Below are 25175 nucleotides of genomic sequence, written 5' to 3'. Positions count from 1 at the left end.
GGGAAGCCTTGAAAGGGGGCAGCCAGGTAAAGTCATTGCTCTTATTTGGAAACAGGGGACCCTGCCAGGAGATGGCAAGTTCATCCTCCACTGAACCGGGAGAGGACAAGGCTCCTCCTGGTGTTGGGGCAGGGGGGTGGGGGGCTCCGAAAGGCCCGCCAAGGGCAAGGTTTTGATCTGGGCACATCCCGACCCTTCCACCTCTGGGCACCGAGGAGGCAGGGGCCGGCGGGGGCGCGAGGCGTGCGGCCGAGCCGGGGGACGCCCCCCACCAACCCCGAGGCCGCGGTGCCCACCCCGCCCCCCACGCCTGGTGCCGGCGGGCCAAGGGTTAAGCGAGGCGGGAGCCCCCGGCGCGGAGCGGCCGCCGGGCCGGGAATGCTTAGTCAGGATTCCGATTTCCTGTCGAAGTGCTGGGATTTCCTGCAGCCCGCGCCCGCCGCCGCCGAGCGGGAGCGTCCGAGCCGCCCGCGCCTCCGCGGCCTCCTCCCCTCGGCACATGGTCGCCCGCCCCTTCCTGCGCCGCGCTCGGCTCCCGCGCCTCGCCGCCGCCGCCGCCGCCGCGCCCGTGCCGCCCGCCCTGCCGGTCGCTCCCGGCCGCCGCCCGCCCTCCGTCCCCAGGGCCGCCGGCGCCCGGCTGAGGGCTGCGGCGCGCGGGAGCCATGGAATAATGCCCAGCGGCCCGCCCGGTCCCGGTGAGTTGCGGGGCGCCCTGGGTCGTCCGCGCCCCCCTGCCCGGCATCCCGCGCCGGCCGCCTGCGGGCTGCGCCTCTCGGCGGGGCGCCTCGGGCGCGGGGAGGGCGCCGGCCGCGGACCCCGGGGGGCCGCTCTGGGGGGCGCCGACACGGTGTGTTGGGGGGGGGGTCGGCCGGTGGCTCCGCGCGCCCTCCCGGGGAGGCGCCGGGACCCGCGGTTGGGACGCCCTCCCGGCATTGTCTCTCCGGGCGGCGGAGGAAAGTTCCCCGCGGTTCGTGGAGGGGCGGCGGGGCCCCGCATTGCCCGCCCCCGGCCGGGGTTCGGACGCCGCGCTGCCAGGCAGGCCCCAGGCCACTTGCTTTGGAAGCCAGTGAGACGAAGCGAAAGCGGGGGCCAAGATTCCCAGTCGGGGCTTGGGGTTTGCTCACGGGAAGCCTGGGAAGTGGCTTGTGTTTTTCCCGCTTGTGCCATTTTGGGACCTGCTGCGTTTTCTGAGAGCGACGAGAAGTTTTAAAGAAAAAAGAAACTCGCTGGCGTTTGGTATCCTGCGGTTTTCGTGCACCCAGAGAGTTCTCGGGCGTTCCTAGAGCGGTTTCCTTTAATAACTGGTCCTTCCACTAGCGCAGGGGGACCATCCCATCGTCAACGTGAGAGCTCAGCCTTACCTGCCCTGATGGGAAAGAACAACAACTTTCTTCCACTTTTCCCGAAGACTCTATCAGGTTGTCTTGGCAAGATACTTGATTCTGGGGTGACAGTGGGGCCAGGGCTGCTGATTACTTCTGGGATTGTAAAACACCATTGAATATTGAGGCCAGTTTTATCTCTGTTGAACCCTCCACCCCCAAGACTTTCCTGTTTTGCAGTTGGTGTTCCTGTTCCCCCAAAAGATGCAGATATTTTGGCAAACAGCAAATCTCAACAGTTTAGAAAGAAAAAGGATCTTCCATAACAACTGTTTCAGCCCCTTGTTGTTAGGCATATGAGGCTGGGAGCTAGCTTACCCAAGTGGCACGGCGGGTCTTCAGACTCCCAGCCCAGTGCTCCTTTCTTTCACTATGGCAGTTTCCAGTCTGGCAGCAGGAGACATTTGGAAATAGGTCTTCCTTGCATTATAACCTTTGTTGTTTTCGTGTCTTCTCTTGTTCTGTCTTATCTATTACTGCGGCTGTTTTTGAGAAACGTGGTTATCGCAAAGTCGGTATTTTTAGAGAGCGAATTAAAAAAATTCCCTAACCTTTACTGTTCAGCCACCAAATGGATTTGAAGCCTAAAATGGGTGGCTTATTACATAGGGAATTACTTTTCTCTATCCCATTCTTTTGTGAAAAATAGAAACTCCTAAGTCCAAAAAAAGGGTAGTATCTTAGCACAAAATGTACCCTGCGATGTTCTCTGGACTTGATTTTCAGCCCTCCTGTATCTTGTGAGCAAAGCAGCCCGTCTATTTTTCTCCTGATGAGAGCTCCGAATGGCTGGTTTTTCATTTTTAGTATGTGATAATGTCGGAGAGAAAGGACTTGTTCGCAGGCTTGCCATTTGGTGAAGGAAATTGAAATTCTCTCCACCTCTCACCAGCCACAGTGAGCCAGATTTTTGAAATCAGTCAGAGCCTTGCAGGCCCAAAAATGAATGTGTGCATCCACATGGGGCCCTCCCTCGCCCCTCACGAGGACCCACCTCCCAGCTGGCATCTCCACGCAGCACCCACGGGACTGATGTCTAAAGGAAAAAGGGAACCTGTGTTACCTGGGACGATGTGGCTCCTGCATTTTCCCTGTGGGTTCTCAGCTGTGTTTGACTGGGTCCTGCCACCCGGTCCTCATTTTTCCCTCTCTCGTTTCCTCACACTTCTCTCCCAGTCACTGTATCTGGCCTGGGCTCGCCAAGAAGGCTTTCCTGTAGGATGCACAGATGATCCCCACATAAGCAAGGACAGCTTACATTTACTGAGCACTTGCTCTGTGTGCCCTAGGCATGTCACCTGCTAAGAAGTCCTAAGGAGGAGAGGGAACTCCTTTGGGAGCCTTGCCCAGAAAGGATGCCACTTTTCAAATTCATCTGGAATTGACTCATTCGTTCATTCATCCAGTACACATTTGCTAAGTGACACCCCCGTGGGAGGTGCCAGTCCTGCAAAGATGAACAGGACCCTGTATTCAAGGCCTTCTGTTTCCAGCCTCCTCCTTCGGTGTCAGCTTCACACTTGCTCTTTTGGTTAGTCGGTGCTAGGAGCCCGTAATGAGCACCTGCTCTGACCTAGCACTGGGTCAAGTCCCGAGGAGAAAGCAAGATAGGCCAGGCCTGCCCTCAGGGAGCTTGCATTCCAGCGGAGGGATTAGGCCAAGCCCAGAAGCACCAGAGAAAGATTGTGATTCTTGTTCCTGAAATCCTGACCCAAGCAAAGTGGGGTGGGGGTGGAAATGGGGGTGGTCCTAGTTTTGCTAGGAAAAGGCCTCTCTGAGATTGAAGACTTGAGAAGAAACTGGCTGTGACGAGAGGTTGCTGGGGAGGGCAGTCCGGGCAGAGGGATCAGAATGTGCGCCCTCCTGTGTGTGAAAGGGCTGGGCGTGCTCCAGGGAGTGAGGGAAGTCAAGGCGGAGGGGTGAGTAAGGAGTGAGCAGAGGGGAAGGGAGAGATGGGGAGAAGGGCAGAAGGGGAGGTTTCAGATGGAGGCAGGTTCTAAGCCATGCTGGGGAGGTACCCCGCCCCCTCCTCCAAGTACAGAGGGAAGTGGGACCGAGTTTAGGCTCTGGAGTGGGATCTGATTGACATTTTTGAGAGGTTACATTTACTGCTTTATGAACAGTTGATCACAGTCAGCAGAGTGGAAGCAGGGAGACCAGTTGGGGGGGGGGGCTGCATGAATCCAGAAATGTTGGTGGCCGCTTTGACCGGTGGAGGTGACGGGAAGTGGGTGTGACCTGGTTAGAACCTGAAGATAGACCTGATGAGACTTGGTGATGGATGAAATGGGGGTGAGGGCAGGGAGGGACTGGAGGATGACCCCTGGGTTCTGGCGTGAACCGCTGGCTGTCATTTGGGAAGATGGGGGAGAATAAAGGCAGAACACACACATTCTGGAGAGAATCAGGGTCCATATTGGCCATGCTAATATGGAGATGTCTAGGAGACATCCGGGTGGACACCTGGGACAGACATGACGGCATGTGACTTCAGACCTCAGAGGGTACCTCTGGACTAGAGACACTGATGTGGAAATGACCAGGCTGCAGAAGAGCCACCAAAGTGCTGGCTGGCACGCGCCCTGCTGTCCTCTGAGGGTCCTCCTGCCTGGGACGCTCTTTGGCTCTCTCAGGCTAACACCTACCCATCTTTGAAAACATACCCATGTCTTTACCTCCTTGAAGACGCCTCCAGCTCCCCTGGCCCCCAGATCCCTGTGTCTACTTCCATGATAGGATTCAACCTAAGTTACCTTTTTATAGTGTCTTAATGTTTATGAAAAACTTGAAGCAGGCTCTGTCACATAGTAAGTGCTCAACCAATGCTAGCTGCTATTATTATTGTTGTTGATGGGAGTGATGGAGAGGCATATAAATAAGAATTATATTGGATAAGTGTAATGATAAATGATGTATTAGTCTCCTCTTCCTGCTCTAATGACCACACATTTAGTGGATTAAACAACACAAATTTATTCTCTTACCGTGCTGGAGGTCAGAAGTCTGAAATGAATCTCACTGGGCCAAAATCATGGTGTTCGCAGGGCTTTGTTCTTTCTGGAACCTCTAGGGAAGCTTCCCTCCAAAAGGAATAGGGAAGACTCAGAAGAGAAGAGCCTAGGGAAGAATCTGTTTCCTTGCCTTTTCCAGCTTCTGGAGACTTCATACCTTGGCTTATGATCTCCTTCCAGCTTCAAAGCCAGCAGTGTTGGCCCTTCTCACATACCATCTCTCTGGCTCCCCTTCTGACTCCCTGTTCCATTTCCAAGGGTGCTTTTAAGTATATCAGGCCACCTGTATAATCTAGAATGCTCTCCCTATTATAAGGTCCAGCGATTAGCAATTTTAATCCCATTCCCACCCCCACACCCCTACCCCTAATTCTCTATTGCCACATACCCCAGGTAAACTAGCATATTCTCATGTCCTGGGGATTAGGATGTGAACATCTTTGGGAACTGGTAAGGGAAGGTATTACGGGAGTCTGGAGTCCCGGGGTCAGGCTTTACTCGTATCTTCACCTCCTCTGGGATATTCATTCCTTCCTGCGAGCTCTCCTCCGTGCCCAGCTTTACATGAGAATGCCGTGAGGATTCATGTCACTGCGCTTTCTTTGCGCTGTAGGCCAAACTGTGCACTGCCAACACAGGGATAATAACTTTTCTCTTCCTGCCTCAGGGATAATTTAAGTTCAACCCCTGGGGGTGCCTGGGTGGCTCCTTGGGTCAAGTGTCTGACTCTCGATTTCAGCTCAGGTCATGATCTCTTCTTGGGTTGGGAGATTGAGCCCCATGTTGGGCTCCGTACTGCGTGTGGAGCCTGCTTAAGAGTCTCTCTCTTTCCCTCTGCCCGCGCCCCATTCATGCTCTCAATCTCTGTCTCTAAAAAAATTTAAAATTTTTTTTAAAAAATCCAACCCTTGAAAGCCCTTTCCCCACCCACCTACCCAGTATTCACTCCCAGAAGGGCTGGGAGGGGTGCCAGGGTTGGCCAGTCAGTGAAGTGTCTGCCTTTGGCTCAGGTCATGATCCCAGGGTCCTGGGATCCAGCCCTACATCAGGCTCTCTGCTCAGCAGGGAGCCTGCTTCTCCCTCTCACTCGCTCCCTGCTCACGCTCTCTGTCACTATCTGTCTGCCTCAAATAAATAAATAAAATCTCTTTTTAAAGAAGAAAGGAGAAAGAAAGAAAGGACTGAGGAGTGTGACGTGTTGGTACTCTCTTCAAGACTGCTATGGCTGATTTCCTGTCACAGTGTGAATCCCAGCACCGTGTGTTCCTTTTATGCAGCTGGAACCTTGGTTTCAGAGCTACAGCTAGTGTCCCCAGCCTCAGCCGGCCCTGTTCGCAAAGCAGGCCACCAGCACACTCAGGAGAGAGCGTGTGGCTCCATCAGGACAGATCCACTGAACCACTAGTGGAAAAAGTAACTGGAGGGCCTGGCTTGGCAGAGTGCGGCAGGTGGCCCCATCTTCTGAAAGTCAGGGAAACACACCAGGATGTGTTGTGAAGCCACATTGCACATTGTGAGGAGGTAATTACGACCAGATTTCTAACATCCTCTGGGTTATTTGGAGAAAATGGGCGCCTGCCCCGGATACTCTCCAGAAACAGCCGGCTTCCCGGACACCGTCAGCGTTTCGGAGAGCCTCATGAACTCTGCTGGCCACAGGCATGCTGGGTTGCATGGAGGCAGAGGTCTCCTCCTGCCCGAGCTTCCCCTGACAGTTCTGTCCGTCCCCATCCTTGGAAATGCCACAAACTAACTCATCTTGTAATATTTTTGGCATTTCCTCTTCCTTTACGGCTTTAAGTCAGGAAATGCGAAAGGCACCAAGTTAGAAAAACAGAAGAGAGAGTGGAGCTTGGGATCCCTCCTCTGGAGTCTGGTTACATTTGGGACAAAGAAGAGTGCTTGCCATCTGCGCTTCCCCCCATGTGGCGGGGGCTCGGGCGGACCACGCGGGTGCAGATCCTCCTCCGTGGGCAGAGCAGGAAGGAGGGAGTCAAGACAACGCCTGCTGTGGCTTCTGGGGAATGGCCCGCGTTTCCCTCATCAAGGCTAATTGTGAGTTTCCCGGCGCGCCTTCTGCCTTCGTGAGACTCCTCCTGGGTGCACACTACTGTGTGTGCGTTTGGTTCTAGTTTTGAACCGAAATAATTATCTTTGCGAGTAGACACGCAGTAAGAGGGCTCAAGCAAAAATCCATGATATGTGCAACTTAGTTCAAAGGTTCAGAAAAAAAAATGACAGATGTTGTAAAAACTAGTACGAGTGAGGGGGAAGAGAAGGAAAAAGCCCGTGGAATGAAATGTTAACTCTGGGTAAGCTCAGGCAGAGGGCTTAAGGGGGCTCTTGGCACTATTTCTCATTCTTAAAACTATTTCCAAGCCTAAAGGGTATTGCAGATGGGGAGGGGGGTGCTCAACCATGCCTTTGTAATTGGACCTTGACAGATACAGGCCAGTTCCACAGCAGGGTCAGCGGACAGGAAACCAGACGATTCTGAGGCCTGCTACTGACCCCACCTTTCCTTCTGCTCTCACACTTTGTGTTCCCAACTGGGAGAATGTCAGAAAAGCTTCCCTCGTGAGGATTCCGTGAATGGCATTACGACAGCCATCTTGTGTGGACGCGAGTCTGTTCACGTGGTGGCCTCTCCCTGAGACGGAGCGCCTCCAGCTCTCGTGCCGGCCCGAGCACATGGCAGGCACTGACCGGGGAGCCGAGTCACGTGCCTTGGCTTCAGTTGCTCAGCCGTGTTGCCGTGCTCATTGAATTTTCTCGTCATTGAGCTTTTATTTTCAGTGACCCTACATTTTCCTTCTAGAAAATGTCTTTGGTCGGTTCTCTTTCAGATCACCCCAGCCTTTAGTCCTTTTGTCGTGTTCTTTCTTTAGGGCTTCTCTTCCTTACTTCATACCTTTGTTCTAAATATACTGACATTGTCTTTGGAATTGCCCCATTATGCTTACCTGTCCTGGGTAGCAGAAGTGTCTCTGCAGAGTGGTTTTATGCTTCGGTAGGGGCTCCAAAGGTTTCCTGGATCCAGGACTAGTGCTAGCTCTAGGACCTGAGATGTTTAACGCTAGGCTGGAGGTGCAGGTTTGGGTTTTCCACCCACAATTAGGGCTTTGATGTTTGCACAGGAGCCTTCTCCCCCACCCAGATCCTGAGGCAGATAAGATTACTTGCCACCATTTCTCTGCACTGAAAGGAGAAGGAGTTCAGGGCCTCTTTCATGGGAGGCTAGGGTCCCTATGGGGTCCTAGCTTTGTAGAGGGGTCTCAGCTCTCCTGTCCTTTTGTAGATGCCAAGCGGAGACCAGCCAGCTTCACATATTCAGTCTTCTTTTTCAGACTAGGAAGAGGAAGGACATTTACAGGAAGGTAAAAATTGCCATTTTGAGAAAAGAAAACCAGAACCCCCCATATCAAAACAGCAGCAACAAAAAGATTTCATTCCGATCAGCAAGCACTTGCTGAGCACCTCTGTTTGCCCTGCAGAACGGGGTGGGGGCAAGTTGGGGCTGGGTCTTAAAATGCCTGTTTGTCTTCGGAACACCCGGTGCAGAGCAGACCGCAAATGTTTGGGAAAAATGGAAGCAAACAAGAAAGGAAATTAATGTGGTTGAAGAAGACATCATATGCAGAGGACAGAATAAGATCATGAAAAGTCGTACTGAATGATGACTCAGAGTCCCGAGTTCCAGTCCAGCAACTGATAACTGACTAGTTACGGTTCTTTGATGAATAGTCACTCCCATCGTGGAATCACACTTTGCCATCTGCAGTAAAGGTGGTAACTCCTGACCCAGTTACAGTGAGAGCAAGAGCGGGAAAGTGGGAGCTTCAGAGGGCCAAGTATTTTTCTTATCTTCCAGGCCTGTGGGGCAGTGTGTCCTCCAAGGGCACGTTGCTTTGGAGGCTCTTTCTGTCTTGCCTCACAACCACTAGGGGCACTGGGTTTTCCCAGGGAAGGGCAGCAAGCATTTCAAGTCCTCAAAGCTTGTTCAGATTCAGATTAAGGGGTCTTTGGTGTATGTATGGTCGGAAGTTAGGCATTTGGGTGCTGAGTTGGCCTGTGTCTCATGTGATAGTCTAGAAACTTCCCCTGGGACCCAAAATGAGGGCTGAGGTGCCCCTGGGAGATGCAAGATGAATTTCTGCATTGCGTTGCCATCATAACCTTTGACCCCCTGTTCTGTGAGGCCATTCCTCTGGGTGGTAGAACTCATGATTTCTTCTGGGTCTGTCTTGTCCATGTCCCTCTTTCGTGGGGGAAGTGATTTGGTCAGGGCGGGATAGGGGCATTTGTCATGATGCAATGTGAAAACCACTGGGCTTAGAATCAAGGATAGCTAATATTTCTTGTGCATTAACACATCAAGTGCTATTCTAAGCTGTTCCACAATATAAGCTCATTTAATCCTTATAATAACCCAATAAAATAGGTACTGTTTTTTGCTCTTGGGGGCCACTGTTTTTAATCTCCATTTTATACATGAGGAGACAGATGCACAGACACTAACTTCTCCAAGGTCATATAGCTCATGGGGGACAGAATTTTAAGCAAAGGGATCTGTTCATTGCCCACACTCTTGACCATGATGCAATATTGCCTCTGAAGACTTGAATTTGAATTTTATGCCCCAGTTCCTCATGTGGCCTTAGCAGACTCTGCCCTTAGCCTTTCAGAGCTTTTAGGTTCCTCTTCTATACATTTTTAAAGCTTTTAAAAAATGTAAGTTTTGCAGGTTTTAAAAAATGGTGTTAAATGAAGTAATATATAGAGAAAGTGGCTTTGTTCTTGGCATATCATGACTACTAAACAGAAGTGAGTGAGTTCTAAATGGGATAAAAATTCCTGTTTACATGATCGATAGGGAAGACACATGAATGAACTGATTCCATTTAAAGAGTCTTGTCCTTGGTGCACAACTTTCCCTGCATATCCTGCCCTTTGCTGGAGCACCTGGGACACAAAGATGAAAAACCAAAGTTCACGTGCTAGAATTTCTCCTAGATGATTGGGAGAGAAAGAGAAGTGTTTATCATTTTGGACCACATCTTGCCCACACCAAGGGAGAGTTACAAAGGAATAGCCCCAAGTGTACAGAGAGAGAAGACAGTCACCCTGGGGCAGGGGTGGGGGGTGCAGAGTCGGTAAAGCTCTGGGTCAAGAGGTGCCATCTGACCCCAGTCTTCCGGGATGGGCAGGATTTCAGTTAATGGAGAGAGTCGGGAAGGGTATTCAAGCCTGAGACTAGCTGGACCAAAGTCTTTGTGGTAGGAATGTGCTGTTTTTTTTTTTTTTTTTTTGGAGGTTTAAGGAAAACATTTATTCAAGGGGAGAGGTAAAACTCAGAGTAAAGCAGCTTTTGGGGTTTCTTGCTGGAATGCAATCATGCAATCATCCCTGATATTCTCTGTCCCCCCCCCCCCCCCCCGCCATCACAGAAGTCCTGATCTAGAAAAGCCAACTGCAGTGTTGTTTATAGACCTTCCCTTAATAGCATTTTGCAAGTTTCCTCTCCCTAGGACAGTTACTTCCTTGGACTTAAAAATAGAATCATAGAAGGGTGGAGACGTGGAGTATTCGCAGATTACACTGTTTTAATGGTACACTTGGAGGTGAGTGAGTGAGAAGGTGTAGCAGACACTTGGTTGCTTATCTAACATCCTTTTTCCTTCCTTGCTCCCGGAACATTAATCTTCAGAAGTTTGCCTTCTAGGGGCTTTAGGGAGGTCAGTCCCAGCCCTGGGCTGCGGGGGATGGGGTGGGGGGGGTGGAATCACTATGGTCCTGCTCCCCTTGACAGTGATTTGCTTATCCATGGGCATGTGACAGAGGTGTGGCTATGAAATAAGAAGAGAAATTTCTGGGGTTGGGGGAATAGAGAAGGATTTTTCTCCATATTAAAAGGAGACATTTAGGAAGACAGCCTTTTCTGCTATGGGACATAGTGGGATTGGCATGTGATACCTGGAACGGTGGCAGCCATCTTAGGACTATGAGGGAACTTGCTTAGGAAGACCATGTTGAGCCTGTTCAGTACAGAAGGATGGAAGGAACAAGACACTGAAAACCCTAATTTTAGACTATTTTTGAGTTAAGTTTTAAGTTTTCTGTTACTTTAGCCCCAAAACGATTTGTATCAATACACAAAGGGATGACCACCTTATGTGAAATATAGATGATTTGGGGTCCATTATACCACTCCCCCAACACACACTCACCCTATGTGTTAGCTCACCACCTTGTTTGAAATATACCACCAAATCATATAGTTTCATACCTTCACTGTCTTGCTGTGTTTGTCCACCTGAATAGCCCTTTCCCTAGCTTCTCCACCTACTCAAAATCCAACTTTTAAAAAAAGTATGGTTCACATGCACCTTCTCTGAGAAGTCTTCCCCAGTCCTTCCTGTTGTAAGTACTTATCTTATTCTTTGGGTACCTGTAACATTTGTGGTCTCTCCCTCTCTCCCTCCCCATCTCGTTCTTTACTAAGTGCCTACTGAGTAGCCAGCTGTAGTGTCATACCCTAAGCATCATCTTTCATGAATGAGGACAGGCACGCACAGGAACTTGTGAGCCAGTGTGTTTTGTGTGGTCATGCGGGAACATGAGGTATCACCAGGTACTTCCAGAAAGGTGCCTGATGCCCCCTTACAGGGAGGGTCAGGGAGGCCTTTCTACAAGGTGTCATCCTTGAGTTAGATATTAAGTAACTGGGAAAGAGCAAACAGAAAGGAAGAAAATTCTAGGTGTCGGGGACCACCGAAACAAAGATGTGGGTGATAGACACAGCCCAGTCTGGGCTGGGAGCTAAGCATGGGGGGAAGCTGACATTTGAGGTGGGGTGCACTGAGGCTGGAGGAGAAGGCAGGAAGAGCCACGTCCAGGAGCTTTGACTTTATCCTGAGACCACAGAGGAGCCTTTGAAGGTTTGAGGCAGGGGAGTCTTGTGACGCTGTCCTTTAGAAAGAGGATTCTGGCTGTGTTGCATTGAGTGGACTCGGTGTGTAGGGCAAGGACTGGAAGCAGGCAGACCATTTTGGATGCATTCGGATGGCTTGGGGACTGACGGATGAGGGGCCTGGAGAGGAGGGGTTGCTGTTGACGACACTAAGCTTTCTGGTTCGTCTGCGAGGCTGAGTCATGTCTGTGTCGCAAGACTGCAACCTTCTCCAGCTCCTGGTCCTACCAGTCTGCGCATCCCCTGGTGTGCTGTGTTTGGGCTGCCGTGAGAGACGGAGGAGGAAGAAGCGAGGAAGAAGGGAGGCTTATCTTCGCTTCCTTATCTTCTCCTCCCACGGCTTCGGCTCTTGGGTTCCTGTTTAAGGGGATCAGGAAGTGGAGCTGTGACGTGGTTTTCCTGGTGTCCCTGCTTCCAAGGTCTGAACCTTGAGAAGACGAAGGACTTTCTTAGGACCTGCGGCTCATCACCTTTCCTTCTCACTCATCTCCCAGACCAGCCCAATTCTGAATAAGCCTGTCCCAGACCTCTGGTGTGGCCTTTTCTGTGTGTGCCCACTGTTCCTGCCTCATGCCAGGCTTCTGTGCCATCTCTCCCGAATCATCTAGCCAGTTCCTAGCTCAGTGCCCTCCCTTTCATGTCCTCCACGCTGATGCCAGGGAGAGCTCCTTAAAACCAGACTGGCATCACCCTCTGGCTCGACCGGCCTCAGTACCCCCTCCCAGAGCCCCGTCGGTCATGTGAGGAAGAAAGCAGCCCCGACTGTCTAGCTGCTGAGACCTGGGGTCAGGCCTGGCTGTCTTACTCACTGAGTGCCCTTGGACGAGCCACTCACCTTGCTGAGCCTGTATTTCTCTACCTGTGAAATGGGTACAGGCTGCCTGAGTGATGGGTGAGGGAGGAAATATATCACAGGGCCGGCCTGAGCATGGGCACATGTGCACACACTGTACTTCTCCCTCCCTGACAGTCGTATTCACCTGAGGGAGTCCTTAGTGCTCACCGCACAGTGGACCAGATGCGCTTCACTCGACGTTTGTCGAACAAATTAGTCCTTTGTTCTCTTTCCGCTTAGGCTGTGACAACATCTCTTTCAATACGTTTGAGAAACTCTGTCAAGGCCTGTAAGGGTTGGAGGGAGCGGGACACCCTCTCGGCGGGGGTGGGGGAGGCGGTTCGTGTGGAGGAGGAAGTGGCTTCCTGACTCCACGCCCTGACAGAGTCGGAGTCTGTCCCCTGGCCGCTGCGACTTCCAGGAGTGCCTCCTGGGGGCGGGTAGCCCGGGTCCAGGAATGTGTCATCCCAAAAAAGGGTGAGGCCATCCACACAGCTCTTCTAGGCAACAGCAAACACAAGAGTGTGCATAAGCAGGGCCGTGTGAATTAGTGACATATGTGCGTGCTTTCTGGAAAGAGTGTAGTGGACCTAACGTGTATCTGTGTGGGGTGTTCCCATCCTGGAAGAAGCTAGGAGTTGGTCGAGGTAAATTGAGTTCAGTGATGATATTTCAAGCTCTTGGTTTGAAGGCAGTCACAATACTGAGCATTTGCAGAGAGGAACCATGTTGGAGCAGAAACAGAAGGCTGTGGAGGGTAATCACCTCGTCAGAAACAGAGCTTCTGTGGTGTAGACGGTTGGTAAGGGTTTGGATCCTGGACTTAGGATGAGTCCTAACTCAGCCTTTTACTGGCTGGCCTTCGCACTTGCTCATCTTGGGCAGGTTCCGAGCCTCCCTGAACCTCAGTCTTGCTGCTTGTCACCGGGGAGAACGGGACTGCCATCTGCCAGGGTCGTGGGAGGCCTCCATGTGGTAGCACGAAGAGAACAGTGAGAATGGCCTGCGCATGCCGACTGCAAGTGCAAACATGCCCTGACCTGACGATGATGATGGTTAGGGGTTGAGCCGTACTCTCCAAAAACGATACGTGCAGTCCTAGCCCCCAGGACTTCAGAATGTGGCCTCATTTGAAAATAAGGTTTCTATAGAGGTAGTCAAGTTAAAATGAGGTCATTAGGGTGGATCCTAATCCACTGTGTCCGGTGTCCTTATGGAAAGGGGAACTTGGGACACAGCGACAGGCAGGCATGCACACAGCGAAGCTGATCCGAGGATCCAGGGACAGGGTAAGTTGAGGAGTGCCAGGGGCTGCCGCCAACCCCACAGATGAGGAGGAGGCGGGGAAGGATTCTTCCTGGTGGCCTCAGAGGCGGGGTGGCCTTGCTGACACCTTGAGTTCAGACTTCTGGTGTCCAGAGCTGTAAGAGAGTGAATTTCTGTTGTTGTTGTTGTTGTTTTTTTAAAGATTTTATTTTTATTTATTTGACAGACAGAGATCACCAGTAGGCAAAGAGGCAGGTGGGTGGGGGGTGGGGGGGGCAGGAAGCAGGCTCCCCACTGAACAGAGAGCCTGATGTAGGGCTCGATCCCAAGACCCTGGGATCATGACCCGAGCTGAAGGCAGAGGCTTTAACCCACTGAGCTACCCAGGCACCCTGAGTTTCTGTTTTTTTAAGGTGCCTCATCGTGGGTGCTGTCCAGGGGCAGCCCCAGAAACCCCAGACTGACCCAAACGAGGGCTGCACGTGACTGGAGGTCGGCCTGAGGCGTTCATTCAGCAAACATCCAGGCCTCCACCCGTCTGCTCTCCTCCAGCCTCCGCATGGCGCTTGTTGAGAACTTCCCCGATGTCACTCTGGGAACAGGAGGTTAGCAGTCTGTGCTCCCAGCCTGGAGGCTGAGAGGGACACTCAGGAGCAGGAGACCAAGTGACATTCCATCTGCCGTGTGACTGTATTAAAAAGGGCATCCATAGAGCAGACAAGGGATGCGAGGGGCTTTGGGGTCAAAGGCAGAGACTGGCACAGGACAGTAGCCACAGCCGGTGTGTGCCAGGGATTGGAGAAGGGTTCCGTGTGTGGGATGGGGAAGGGGTGTCCCCAGGGACTCAGGGAGTAGAAGCACCCAGAGTCTGGAAAAGTGAGCCAGGACAAGACTGGGGAGGAGGCTGGCCCTAATCCTGTCTCCAGGACGGTGAGCTGGGCAACTCTGTGCTTCAGAAACAGCCCTCCCCAGGGGGGCTCAGCTGTACCTCCTACATCTCTGCCCTGTGCACCAGCCGCCCTGGGTGGGGCAGTGGGAGAAAGTCCGGATGTGAGGGAACAAACCCCGAGCTTAAAGCAGGGACAGAGTAATAGTCTGAGTTTTGCTGGGTCGTGGAGACAGTGGTGTGGTAGAACGGGTGAGGCTGTGGGCATGTGAGAGTCCTGGGTCCGAGTCCTGGGTGAGGAGGCCCACTCTGGCCTGCTTTGGGGCCCACGTTTCTGCATGCAGCTGACACCCACTGCGGAGCACGGATGAAAATGAGCTCATCTAGGATATGTTTGGGGGCCTCTGGGAGCCCTGATGAATAAAGTTGCTTCTTCTCCTCTTAAACTCTGAAAAAGGGCTTTGTGCTACTTATAAAACCCAATAATCAGAGGTGGAAAGAGAATTGGTGTCTGGGAAGACCTGCACTTCATGGGAGCAAAGTCCCTGTCGGAAACATAGGAGGTAGGGTCCCTGTGAGGAGGGAAGGAGATGTGGGGGCTCCGGGAGTGCCTCCGTGATGCTCACTGGCAGGAAGGACATTTGTCCTTCCTGCTCTCTAATTACTTAGAATATTGTGGAAAAGCAGGTAAAGACTTCCTAGCCTTGGATGGATTAAAAATCGTCTCTGGGCACAGAGTGGCCATGTTCTTTGCCCCTTGACCTCTTCTGCTGAAGTGCCCCTCCCCCACCAGCCCTCCTCTGCCCCTCTGTCTGGTGATGACTCTCAGGCATCCTCCTCCCAGCCACCCTGGCGACAAACCTTGGTATTTATTCCACACTTATTTGAGTTTACACTGCACACCAGCATTATTCTAGGGGCTCGGCAACACCAGTGAACACAACAGGGGGAAATCCCTGTCCTCATGGAGCTAATCTTCCAACCAGAGAGCAGCCAGACATCAAATGTATGGGTATGAGATGATGAAAAGTACTTACGGGGAAATATTTATGGGAAAGGAGACTGGGAGTGCTGAGGGGGTGTACTCTGTCAAATGAAATGGTCAAGGAAACTCTCCCTGAAAAGGTGACATTTGAGCAAAGATCAAGAGGAGCTGAGGGAGTGCGCATGTGGCAGTCTGGGGTAAAATGTGTCCTAGAGAGTGGGGGTAGTGAGTGCAAAGGCCCTGGGGTAGCTGCATGTGGGACCTTGTTCAAGGAACCTCAGGAAGGCCAGTGTGGCATCGAATATGTGATGGGGCAGTTGTTGATCAGGGAAAAAGGTGATGGCATAGGTTAGGGGGGGCATGCCCTTGCTGGGCCTTTTGGGGACTTTTTCTTTTATACTAAGCAAAGAAGGAAGTTCTTTGAAGGTTTTGAGCAGAGGAGAAGTGGTATGATCTTGCCTTCCCTTTTTTTTTTTTTTTTTATTAAATCAGTTTCCTGCTGTAGAGAATAGTTTGGAGGGGGCAAGAGTAGAAGAGATGGTTAGGAACCTGTTGGAATAATGTAGGCAGAAGGTGACGGTGGCCTGGGCCAGGCAGAAGCTGTGGAAGAGGGCTGGATTTATGGATCCTCACCCCTTGACTCAACTAAACCATCTTCTACTTCAGCCATTCCTGGGAGAAGGGGAGAACTTCGTAGGTCCCATGCACCAAGTCCGCTGACCAGATGGAGCTCCTTAAGGACAGTAATGCACCCCCTTTCCCAGAGCGTGACATAAACTGTCCCCATTCTTCATGTTTATTATGTAGGTAATGGACCTATCATTTCCTGGTGCCTAAGATAGGGTTTGGAGCTATCTCTGGTGCCCCCGGTATACCCCTGTGCTTACCCGTATCCCAACATCTGTCACACTGATCTATCCTTGTCCTTGCCCTCTGCTGGTCTCTGAGCTCCAGGAGGCCGCTGTGTTTTGACTGCAGTGCAGGGCAAGTGCCTGCCATGCGGTGGGGGCTCCGGAAGGGCTCTTGTGAGTCCCTTTCACCACCTGCTGGGAGCCGAGAATGACACGCCGGGTGGGTTCTGATGCCAGCGTGTCCCTGGGAGGTTTCAATTGTTCAAAAGTCTCAAGCCTGCAAGGCGGCTCTGGGCGTTCTGAAGGGGAAGACGAGGATGGCGAGGTGGAGAGGCTTCTGTTGGAGTCGGCGTGCCCACAGGCCCTTGGCCAGAGGTGGTCTCAGGGCATGTCTACACAGGACAGGTGTGTGGGTTCCTGGAGCTGGAGCCTGGGGAGCCTGGTGTCCAATGAGCCAGCACCCTCCTGGACTGGGGGACAGGTCTGGGACAGCGTATCCAGAAATTTGTGTTGGCTGGATTCTGTGTATCTACACCAGAGAGTGGATCCCCGCAGTCCCATGGGAAAGTGTCGTGCGCTGCTCCCCATTTCCCAGCTCAGCTCTGTGTTATTTTTTGTTCTTTTGTTTTTTAACAAAAACAAAGGCCTTTTACCCTTTAATGGTTAATTTTTAAATTATATTTCACATGATATAATTCATATACCGTGTAATTCATCCATTCCAAGTGCAGAAGGCAGTGGTTTTTAATAGAGTCCCCGAGTTGTGCACCCCTCAGTCTTTAGAACGTTTTCGGTACCCCAGCCGTACTCCCCATGGGCTGTCACTCATTTCCCTTAACCCTTCACCTGCCGCATGGGCAGCCACTAACTATGCACATTTCTATACCCCCACCCCTCCTGGATCTAAATGTCATACAAACTGATAAAAATAACAAAACCCAGAAAGAACAGGAAAAAGTAGAGTGGAAGATGGTGATCTCCAGCTGCTGAGAGATGACCGCTCTGCAGATAGACTCTCAGCTACCTGGTTTCTGCAGATGGTGGCAACATCTTACACAACGAGTACTTCAATAATCTGATTTATTTTTCACTTAATATATTGGGAGTCTCCATGCAAATAAATTTCTACGTGATCATTTTTGATGGCTAGAGACATGCCATAGTTTACTAAATCGATTCTTTACTGGTAGGCATTTAAGTTGTTTCAGATGCTTGCATTTATGTACTTGTCCGTGTATTTACTTATGACAAACTCCAGAGGTGGAATTGCTGTTTTGAAGTGTCATATGTATGGCCAAACTGTGTTTCAGAAAACTTGACCAATGTATATTTCCCAGAGCCGTTCCTTGAGAGTGTGTGTTTCTTGAAGCCCAACTCAGCCATTAATATTATCAGTTGTATTAATCTTTGCACAGCTAGTAGGCTAAATGTGAATGTTGTTTATATTAGCAATTTTTTTTAAAGCTATGTTTGTTTTAAAGCAAGAGAGCAAGAGCATGAGCAGGGGGAGGGGCAGAAGGAGAGGAAAAGGGAAAGGAGAGGGAAATCTCCAGTAGATTTCCCACCGAATGCAGAATGCGGTGTGGGGCTCCGTCTCACAACCCTGAGATCATGACCTGAGCCGAAATCAGGAGTCAGCCACTTCACCGACTGAACCACCCAGGAGCCCCTTTCTTTTTTGCATTTTTATTTATTTATTTATTTATTATTATTATTTTTTTAAAGATTTTATTTATTTATTTGACAGACAGAGATTACAAGCAGGCAGAGAGGCAGGCAGAGAGAGAGAGAGAGAGAGAGAAGCAGGCTTCCTGCGGAGCAGAGAACCCGAGGCGGGGCTCGATCCCAGGACCCTGAGATCATGACCCGAGCTGAAGGCAGCAGCCCAAACCACTGAGCCACCCAGGCGCCCCTTTTTTGCATTTTAAAATTTAATACTGAAGTAGAAGATACTTTCATCTCCTAGCCCTTGGCTTTCCTAATTTAGGAGATGACTGCATATATCTTTTGCTCATACTGTATTTGGTATACATTTTTTTGTTGTTTATTTGTAGCAGTTCTTTATATTTTAAAGTTGCCAAGCACCACTTCATTCCAATTTTAGTATATGTGTTGCCAAAGCGAGCACCCCAACTACCACCTCAGTACCTTATGCTGGTATATATTTGTCCCAGAGATTATCGGACTCACCTGGTGATAACTGGTGCTTGTTTGTTGGTATAAATGAGTACTAAAGAGAAAAACAGTTTGAGAGCCAAAAACATGGGTTGTATTCTAGTGTTTGCTTAAACAGGGTTTATATCTTTGGGAATGTCACTTTCCCTCTCTGGGAAACCTCAGGGGTTTTCTGTTGTTGTTGTTTTGTCTATATAATGAGAGGGTTGGCTAATGGGATCAAAAGTAAAGAAAAAGGAATTCTATGATCGTGTAATAATTGTAGCACTCTTGGTCTTCCTATTTATTTAGTATCATTGGGTTTTAGTATGATGCGAAGTTTCTTTAATCGGAATGTCATAAATCAAATAGATAGTGGCCTCAGTATGGGCTATAAGAACTGTTGCAAACTAACCTGGGCCAGTTGGTGATTTAGTTTTATTTAATATTGCACTTTTACATAGACTTGATGTTGCCCTCAACTGTGACCTCAAGCTGCTTGCTCAACCTTGAGGGCCTCGATTGCCTCAGCAGAAAGTGTGGAAGGTGAAGCTGATGGGTATTGAGGTCATTTCCAGCTCTGTCTTTATTATGCCTATCAAGAATAATGGAAAGAATCAGCTGCCGAGAAACCATGCCTTGGCCTACCTGCTGACCTGCCCAAGGTACCCGAATAAGCAGGTGACAGTGGGATTTGAACCCAGGACGCATGCCTCCTAACCTCTGTTTCTCTCCCTGGCTCAAGCACCTTTGTGGGCAGTAAACCAAGATCTGCTATGATCACTGTTGGGCGTGGGGCTTATTTCATTGTGCTGTGAGTCCCCTCAAGGGGGTTGATTTGTGGGAGAGAGTTTTGGGGACACAGGGAAGGAGGAAGGAGGAAGATCACCGGGGATGTGTCTGGAGTTCTAAGGTCAAGGGAGTGAGGCTTAGCAGGGAACTCAGGGGAAGGAGCAGAGAAGCCCAGGATAAGTGAGAAGGCGGAGGATACTCTATGGAAGGACAGAGCACAGACCAGAGAGCAGGAGCCAGAAACACTGCAGGGTCGAATCCCCAGGATCTACCTTTGTATCGAGAAGTTAGCAAGCCAGGTCTCATCTGGAAAGTGCTAGAGCAGGTCATATTAATTTCTCTACAAAGTCATACAGTTATCTGCCCATGAGGTCCGACAAGGTTGCCCTCTCTCCTGCCTCCCCCTCCTCATCCCTTTCCTCTCGCTCTCACCTCTCCCTCCTACCCTTCTCCATCCCCTCTGCCCCTCCCCTCCCTTCCTCCTCATCTCTCCTCCCTCCCCTCTGCCCTGCAAGCTTCCATGGGAAAGTTTCCATCCCCCTCACACTGCCTCCATTTCTGGCCCTCACAGCTTTTCTCAGGTGGATCTTCTGCCTTGAATGCCTGTGACATTCATCTGTTCGATGAGCCCCTTCTCCTGAACCTGAGTGCCCCCCCCCCCAGGAGGCCATTCCTGACCCACCCGATTCGTAGAATTGAGCATCTCCTTGCCTGTGTCCTCACTCTACCTGGGCAGGGTTTTCTGAGGCATCTCAAACATTTTTAATGACTGGCTTTGTTTATACATCTGTCTCCTTTATTACTTTGTGACTTCCTGAGGGCAGATATGGTTATATTGTTACTTTCTTTGGAACCTGCAGGATCTAGCACGGGGTCTGATGCACAGAAAGGGTTCAACTGAAGATTTTTTTGAATAAATTAATGAAACCTTGTACAATCCAATCCAACTGATATTTCACCCTTACGAGACTAGAATGGTTAGTCAGAAAGTGTTAATAGAAGCAGTAACAAATATTTATTTAACCGCTCAAATACAAAAGTTGTTTTGATTTGTTCTTCACTCATGTGAAAGTCCACAATGGGTATTTCTAGTTCAGTGATGGCTTTCCACCATGGGGTGACTCATAGACCTGGGCCCCTCCCACCTTTGTAGCTCTGCTGTCCCCATTGTCATTGCTGCCTTCACTGGCAGAAGTGATAAAGAACACAGAAGAGGAGTGTTTGGGTGTCTTAACCAGTCGGTTAAGGGCCTGACTTGGGACTCTTGGTCTCAGCTCAGGTCTTGATCTCAGGGTTGTGAGTTCAAGCCCTGCATTGGGTTCTATGCTGGGCATGGAACCAACTTAAAAAAACAAAAGAACACAGAACACACAGAAGGCACACATACTTCTTAAAAGTCTTGGCCTGATAAATGGCAAATATTTCTACCCTTGTCCATTGGCTGGAACTGTGACATAGGCTACACCTCGTTACAAGAAAGCCTGGGAAATATAGTCATGCTGTGTATCCAGGAGGAAGTGGGAGCAGAACTTTGGGGAATGGCTCATTTGAGTCTGGTACCATTTCCACCAGGTAGACCTTAATTGCCACTGAGGGAGAGTCCTAATTTAGTCTTAAAAAGAATGAATGAAATCACCCTTTGAGCCGCACCTAATGGTCTAGATACCTCTTAGACATTTTCTTACGTTAATGTCACAGTAATCATAAATACCAGCCCAATGAGGTTGGTATTATTAGTTCTAGTTTATATATATGTGCTGCCGAAGCGAGCACTAGTTCTAGTTTATAGATGAGGAAACTAGGACTCAGAGAAGCTGAGCTGAATGCCTGTGGCCATCCAGCTGGAAAGTGGTTGAGTTACATGGGTTAGGAAACTTCCCGATGCATAGAATAAGACTGGCTTAATCGAAGCAACAAGAAGGAACACGGACTCATGTAACTCTAAGTCCACAAGGTGGGGACAGGGGTCAGTCTCCCTGCAAGACACACACAGCTCCCCTGAACTAAGATGATTCCAGGAGAATTTCATAAAGGATTTTTTAATTGAGGTAAAATTGACATAAGATTAACCATTTTAGAGAATATAGTTCAGTCTCATTTAATATATTCCCAGTGTTGTTCAGCCATCACCTCATCATCCAAAAGGAGTCCCTGTACCCATTAAATTGTCAGTCCCTCCCTCACCTCCAAACCCTTGGCAACTGTTTTTTCTGTCTCTATGAAGTCAGCTATTTTAGATGTTTCCCATAATGGAGTCATACAGTGTGTGTCCTTTTGTGTCTAGCTTCTTACACTAAGCATGGTGTTTTTGAAGTTCGTTCCTGTTATCCTACAGATCAGTACTTCTTTCTTTTTTATGGCAGAATAATATTTCACTGTGTGGATAGACCGTATGTTGTTTATCCATCCATGCATTGGTAGACATATGGTTGTTCCCACCTTCTGGTATTGTGAATAGTGCTGCTGTGAACATTCATGTTTAAGTATTTGTTTGAAAACCTGTTTTTAGGGGTGCCTGGGTGGCTCAGTTGGTTAAGCATCTGCCTTAAGCTCAGGTTGGGATCCTGGGGTCCGGGAATTGAGCAGGGAGCCTGCTTCTCCTTCTTCCTCTGCCTCCCCCCTCATGCTCTTGCTCTGTTTCTCTCACAAATAGACAAATGAAATCTTTAACAACAATAACAACAAAACAACCTGTTTTTAATTCTTTGGGGTATATATCTAGGGAAGGAATTGGTGAGTCATCTGGTAACTCTATATTTAACTTTTTGAGGATCTGCCAAACTTTTCCAAAGGGGCTGAATCATTTTACATCCCTATCAGCAATGCATGAGGGTTCTGATTTCTCTACCTCCTCGCCAAGACTTGTTATTTTATGTTTTGTGTATGTGTGTGTCAGTGTGCTTTGTTTTGTTTTGTTTTTAATGGCTGAGCTAGGGGGTATGAGTGGTATATCGTTATGGTTTCAGTTTGCATTTCCCTAATGACTAATGCTTTTGAGCATCTTTTCCTGTACCCGTGAGCCACATAAAGGGATCTTTAAGAAGGCGAGACGGGTAGGGGATGCCTGGGTGGCTCAGTCAGTTGAGTTCTGGTTCAGGTCATGATCTTGGGGTTCGGGGATCGGACCCTGCATCCGGCTCTGAGCTCAGCAGTGGCGAGTCTGCTTCCCTACTCTCTCTCCCCCGGCTCATGTGTTCCCTCTCTTTCTAATGGATGGATAGATCTTTAAAAAATAAACCTTAAATAAAAGAAGGTGTGAGAGGGTAGAGAGGCTGCAAGGGTAGCGGAGTGCCCAGGGTGGGCATCTCCGGGGCTCTCGTGGCATGCCTGGCTTGACAGATGGGGAGGGAATGGTAACTGGAACCTGGAGATGTGAGGGCTGTGGAGAGGGTCCCTGACCAGAGCTGGGACTTAGATTGAGGGTGGCAACCAGTTCATAGACCAGAGAGGGGATCAGTACTCTCCCTCTCGGGTCTCCGGCTGGGGGCTCCCTGTTGGTTAAAATGATCCTGCAAGCCGTAGGGGTAGGGAGCCCTTGCATGAGTCCCCAGAAGTCAATTAGGGGCATGGAGTGGGAGAGAGTCGAATGTGGGGGCGCGGAGTGTACTGGAATCCAGAATTCCCTTCTCTTCCAGGAGCCCTGGCTCCCATTTCCTGTAGTTCTGTGGCTCTGTGCTTTGTGTGTGGGTGTCTGCCTGAGGCTGGTGGTGACACTGGCCACAGCTGTTTTGAGCTTCCCATCTGTATTGTCACATCCAGAGGAAGGGACAAAACACCATTTCCAAGATCTCTTCCAGAAGATCAAGAAAGAGCTTTCCCAGAAACCTCCTGCTTCGAGTCTCCTTGACCCCAACTGGGTCACAGGCCCCTCTAAACTAATAACTAGCAAATTTCTGGGATGGTTTTGAACTGCTTGGGCCCACGTGGGTAGGAACATGAGCCTATGGGGAGAAGGGGAATCCCAGATGAGTTCAGGAAGGTAGAAAGGTGCTTGCTAGAAACCCACAGAGCCCTTCCTGGGGAATTCCTTGACACATGTCTAACTAAAGCCCTTGCTTTGTGTGCTCTGCCTCGTACGAGGCCAGAGGAGAGACCAGAAGTCCAGGCCAAGGCCTCCTGGAGACATTTCTGCCCTCCCTGCCATAGGGGCTGATGTTCAGGCTGGGAGCCGTCTCAGGCCCCCATGGGAGGGTGTCCAAGCCCCTGTCCTCCCTCCTGTGGTCCTCCCCCCTAATAACCATTACAGGGAGTAAGGCCTGAGTTCAACGAGAAGTTTAGGGATTGGGGTCTTTTTGCAGATTTTTGCCGCAAAAGACGGAATTTTTAAAATCCACCCAATGTGTGATTCCACTTATGTGAAATATCCAGAACAGGCAAATCTGTTGAGACAGAAAGTTACTCTCTTCTGCTGGGAGTGAGCCGAGGGTGGAGCCGAGGGTTTCTTTGTTTGGGCGATGAAAATGCTCTAAAACTGATTGTGGTGATGGTTGTACCACTCTGTGAATTGTAGTAAAGCCATTGAATTGTATACTTCAAATGGGTGAAATGTATGGTGGATGAATTACATCTTGATAAAGCTGTTACAGGGGGAAAAAAGAGCTCAGTCTTTTGTTCTGTTTTATTGAAAGTTGAAGTCAATTGCTACTTCATTCCCTAATGATAAAAGTCATCTGTGGTCTACCCCAGGTTCTCCCTACGGCCCGCCCCCTTCTTCCTTCCTCCTCTCTCTCCCTCCTTCCCTCTCTTTCTCCCTACCCTGCATCTACCTCTTTCTCTCCTGTTCCTTCTTTCTCCCCCATACTTTCCTTTGGATGAGTGACTTTCTTCATTTAGTTCATGTGCATCCTGTGGATCTGACCCAGCCCCTGAACCTTCTGGGGACATGAGCAATACCCAGTCTGTGGAATGTTCCAGCCACTGGCCACGGAAGTCAGTTCAAGGATGCTCACCATCAGAAGCAACCCTGGAGATGGTCATTAGAACTGGGAGGGGGCCCTTCCCCCAGGGGAGTGCTGAGCTGTGGCAGCCTGAAGGCCAGTGACCCCTGAGGGCAAGCCTGCCTGGGATGCCACCCCCAACTCCCTCTAGGAATGCAGAGCCCCCAGACACCGAGAATCCCTCCCTAGCCACATCCTTGGAGCCTCTGACTCGAGCCACACCCACGTTACTTCTGACCCTGAACTTCTCTGTTTGTCAGCCCATAAATTCCCCCTACTTTTCTCCTCAAGCCAGTGTTTGTTGGGTTTTCTGTCTTGTGACTAGGTCTAGCTGTGACTTCTGCTAATGCGGGCTCTCCAGGCTCATAGGATTTACATGCCTCCTTTCCACAACAGTCCCAGGGGAGGGAGGCAGGACTGGTCTTTCCGCTCATATCTCTTCCATCAGAATGAGCCAAGAAAACAGCTTCCACAGAGGAAACAGGCTGACGCTAGAATGTCCCGACCTAGCACACGAAGTCCTTTGTGAGAGCCTCAGGATGGGCATGGGGACCGCCTGGCCGCCTTTCCCTGTGCCCACAGGGAGGGGCCCATGTGGCAACCTCTGCAGCCCGCCTGGGTGTGAGTGTGCGCAGCCAGACTCAGACGCGTTCTGGCTGGTGAGGCCTTTGTTCTGAGGTGGGGGGGGGGGCGGCTCTGTTTTCCTTTCCATTTGGGGATATATATATATTGTAAACCCACCCTTTGAGTCATACTATTTAAGACCATACCGTGTTTGTAACAAAGAGGAAGGGGACCTGTGTCAACATAGGTCGCCATGACACCAGAGTGACAAGTCTCCGCTCTCTCTGCTTTGTCTCCCTGGCTCACAGAAAGCAGGGCGAGCAGCTGTGGGCCCAGCACCTCACGACTCTTTAGTTATCACTGTGGCACCGGAGGCTCTGAGGAGCCATGGCCTGGATGATTCTGTCTCCAAGGCGGGGAGCTGAGGCCAGACCTCCTGCCTCAGAGTTCCCTGTGGTTCTTTGTCACTTGGAGAGAATCAGGTTGGGGCAGGTGGGAAGCCTTGATTTCTGAGAGAAGTTGGGTCCACACCAGGCCCCAGA

The 25175-nt window shown here is 50.3% G+C and overlaps 1 protein-coding gene across 4 annotated transcripts in view; it reads left to right on the top strand.

The window, feature by feature from the left end:
- The first annotated feature begins 437 nt into the window (after positions 1-437).
- ASAP1 (ArfGAP with SH3 domain, ankyrin repeat and PH domain 1) overlaps positions 438-25175 on the top strand; it is a 350132-nt gene continuing 325394 nt past the window's right edge. For 2 of the 4 annotated variants that reach the window (XM_045078133.1, XM_045078130.1), the window contains exon 1: positions 439-695. The gene's annotated coding sequence lies outside the window, so the exon portion shown is untranslated. Of the gene's footprint in view, positions 696-25175 lie in introns of all 4 variants that reach the window. The other 2 variants (XM_045078132.1, XM_045078131.1) reach the window with 2 other exon arrangements.

The sequence above is a fragment of the Mustela putorius genome, unplaced genomic scaffold (assembly GCF_011764305.1).
Source record: "Mustela putorius furo isolate JIRA1106 unplaced genomic scaffold, ASM1176430v1.1 tig00000228_pilon_pilon_pilon, whole genome shotgun sequence".
NCBI lineage: Eukaryota > Metazoa > Chordata > Mammalia > Carnivora > Mustelidae > Mustela > Mustela putorius.
The sequence above is the reverse complement of the archived record's forward strand: the minus strand, read 5'-3'. Positions and strand labels throughout refer to the sequence as shown.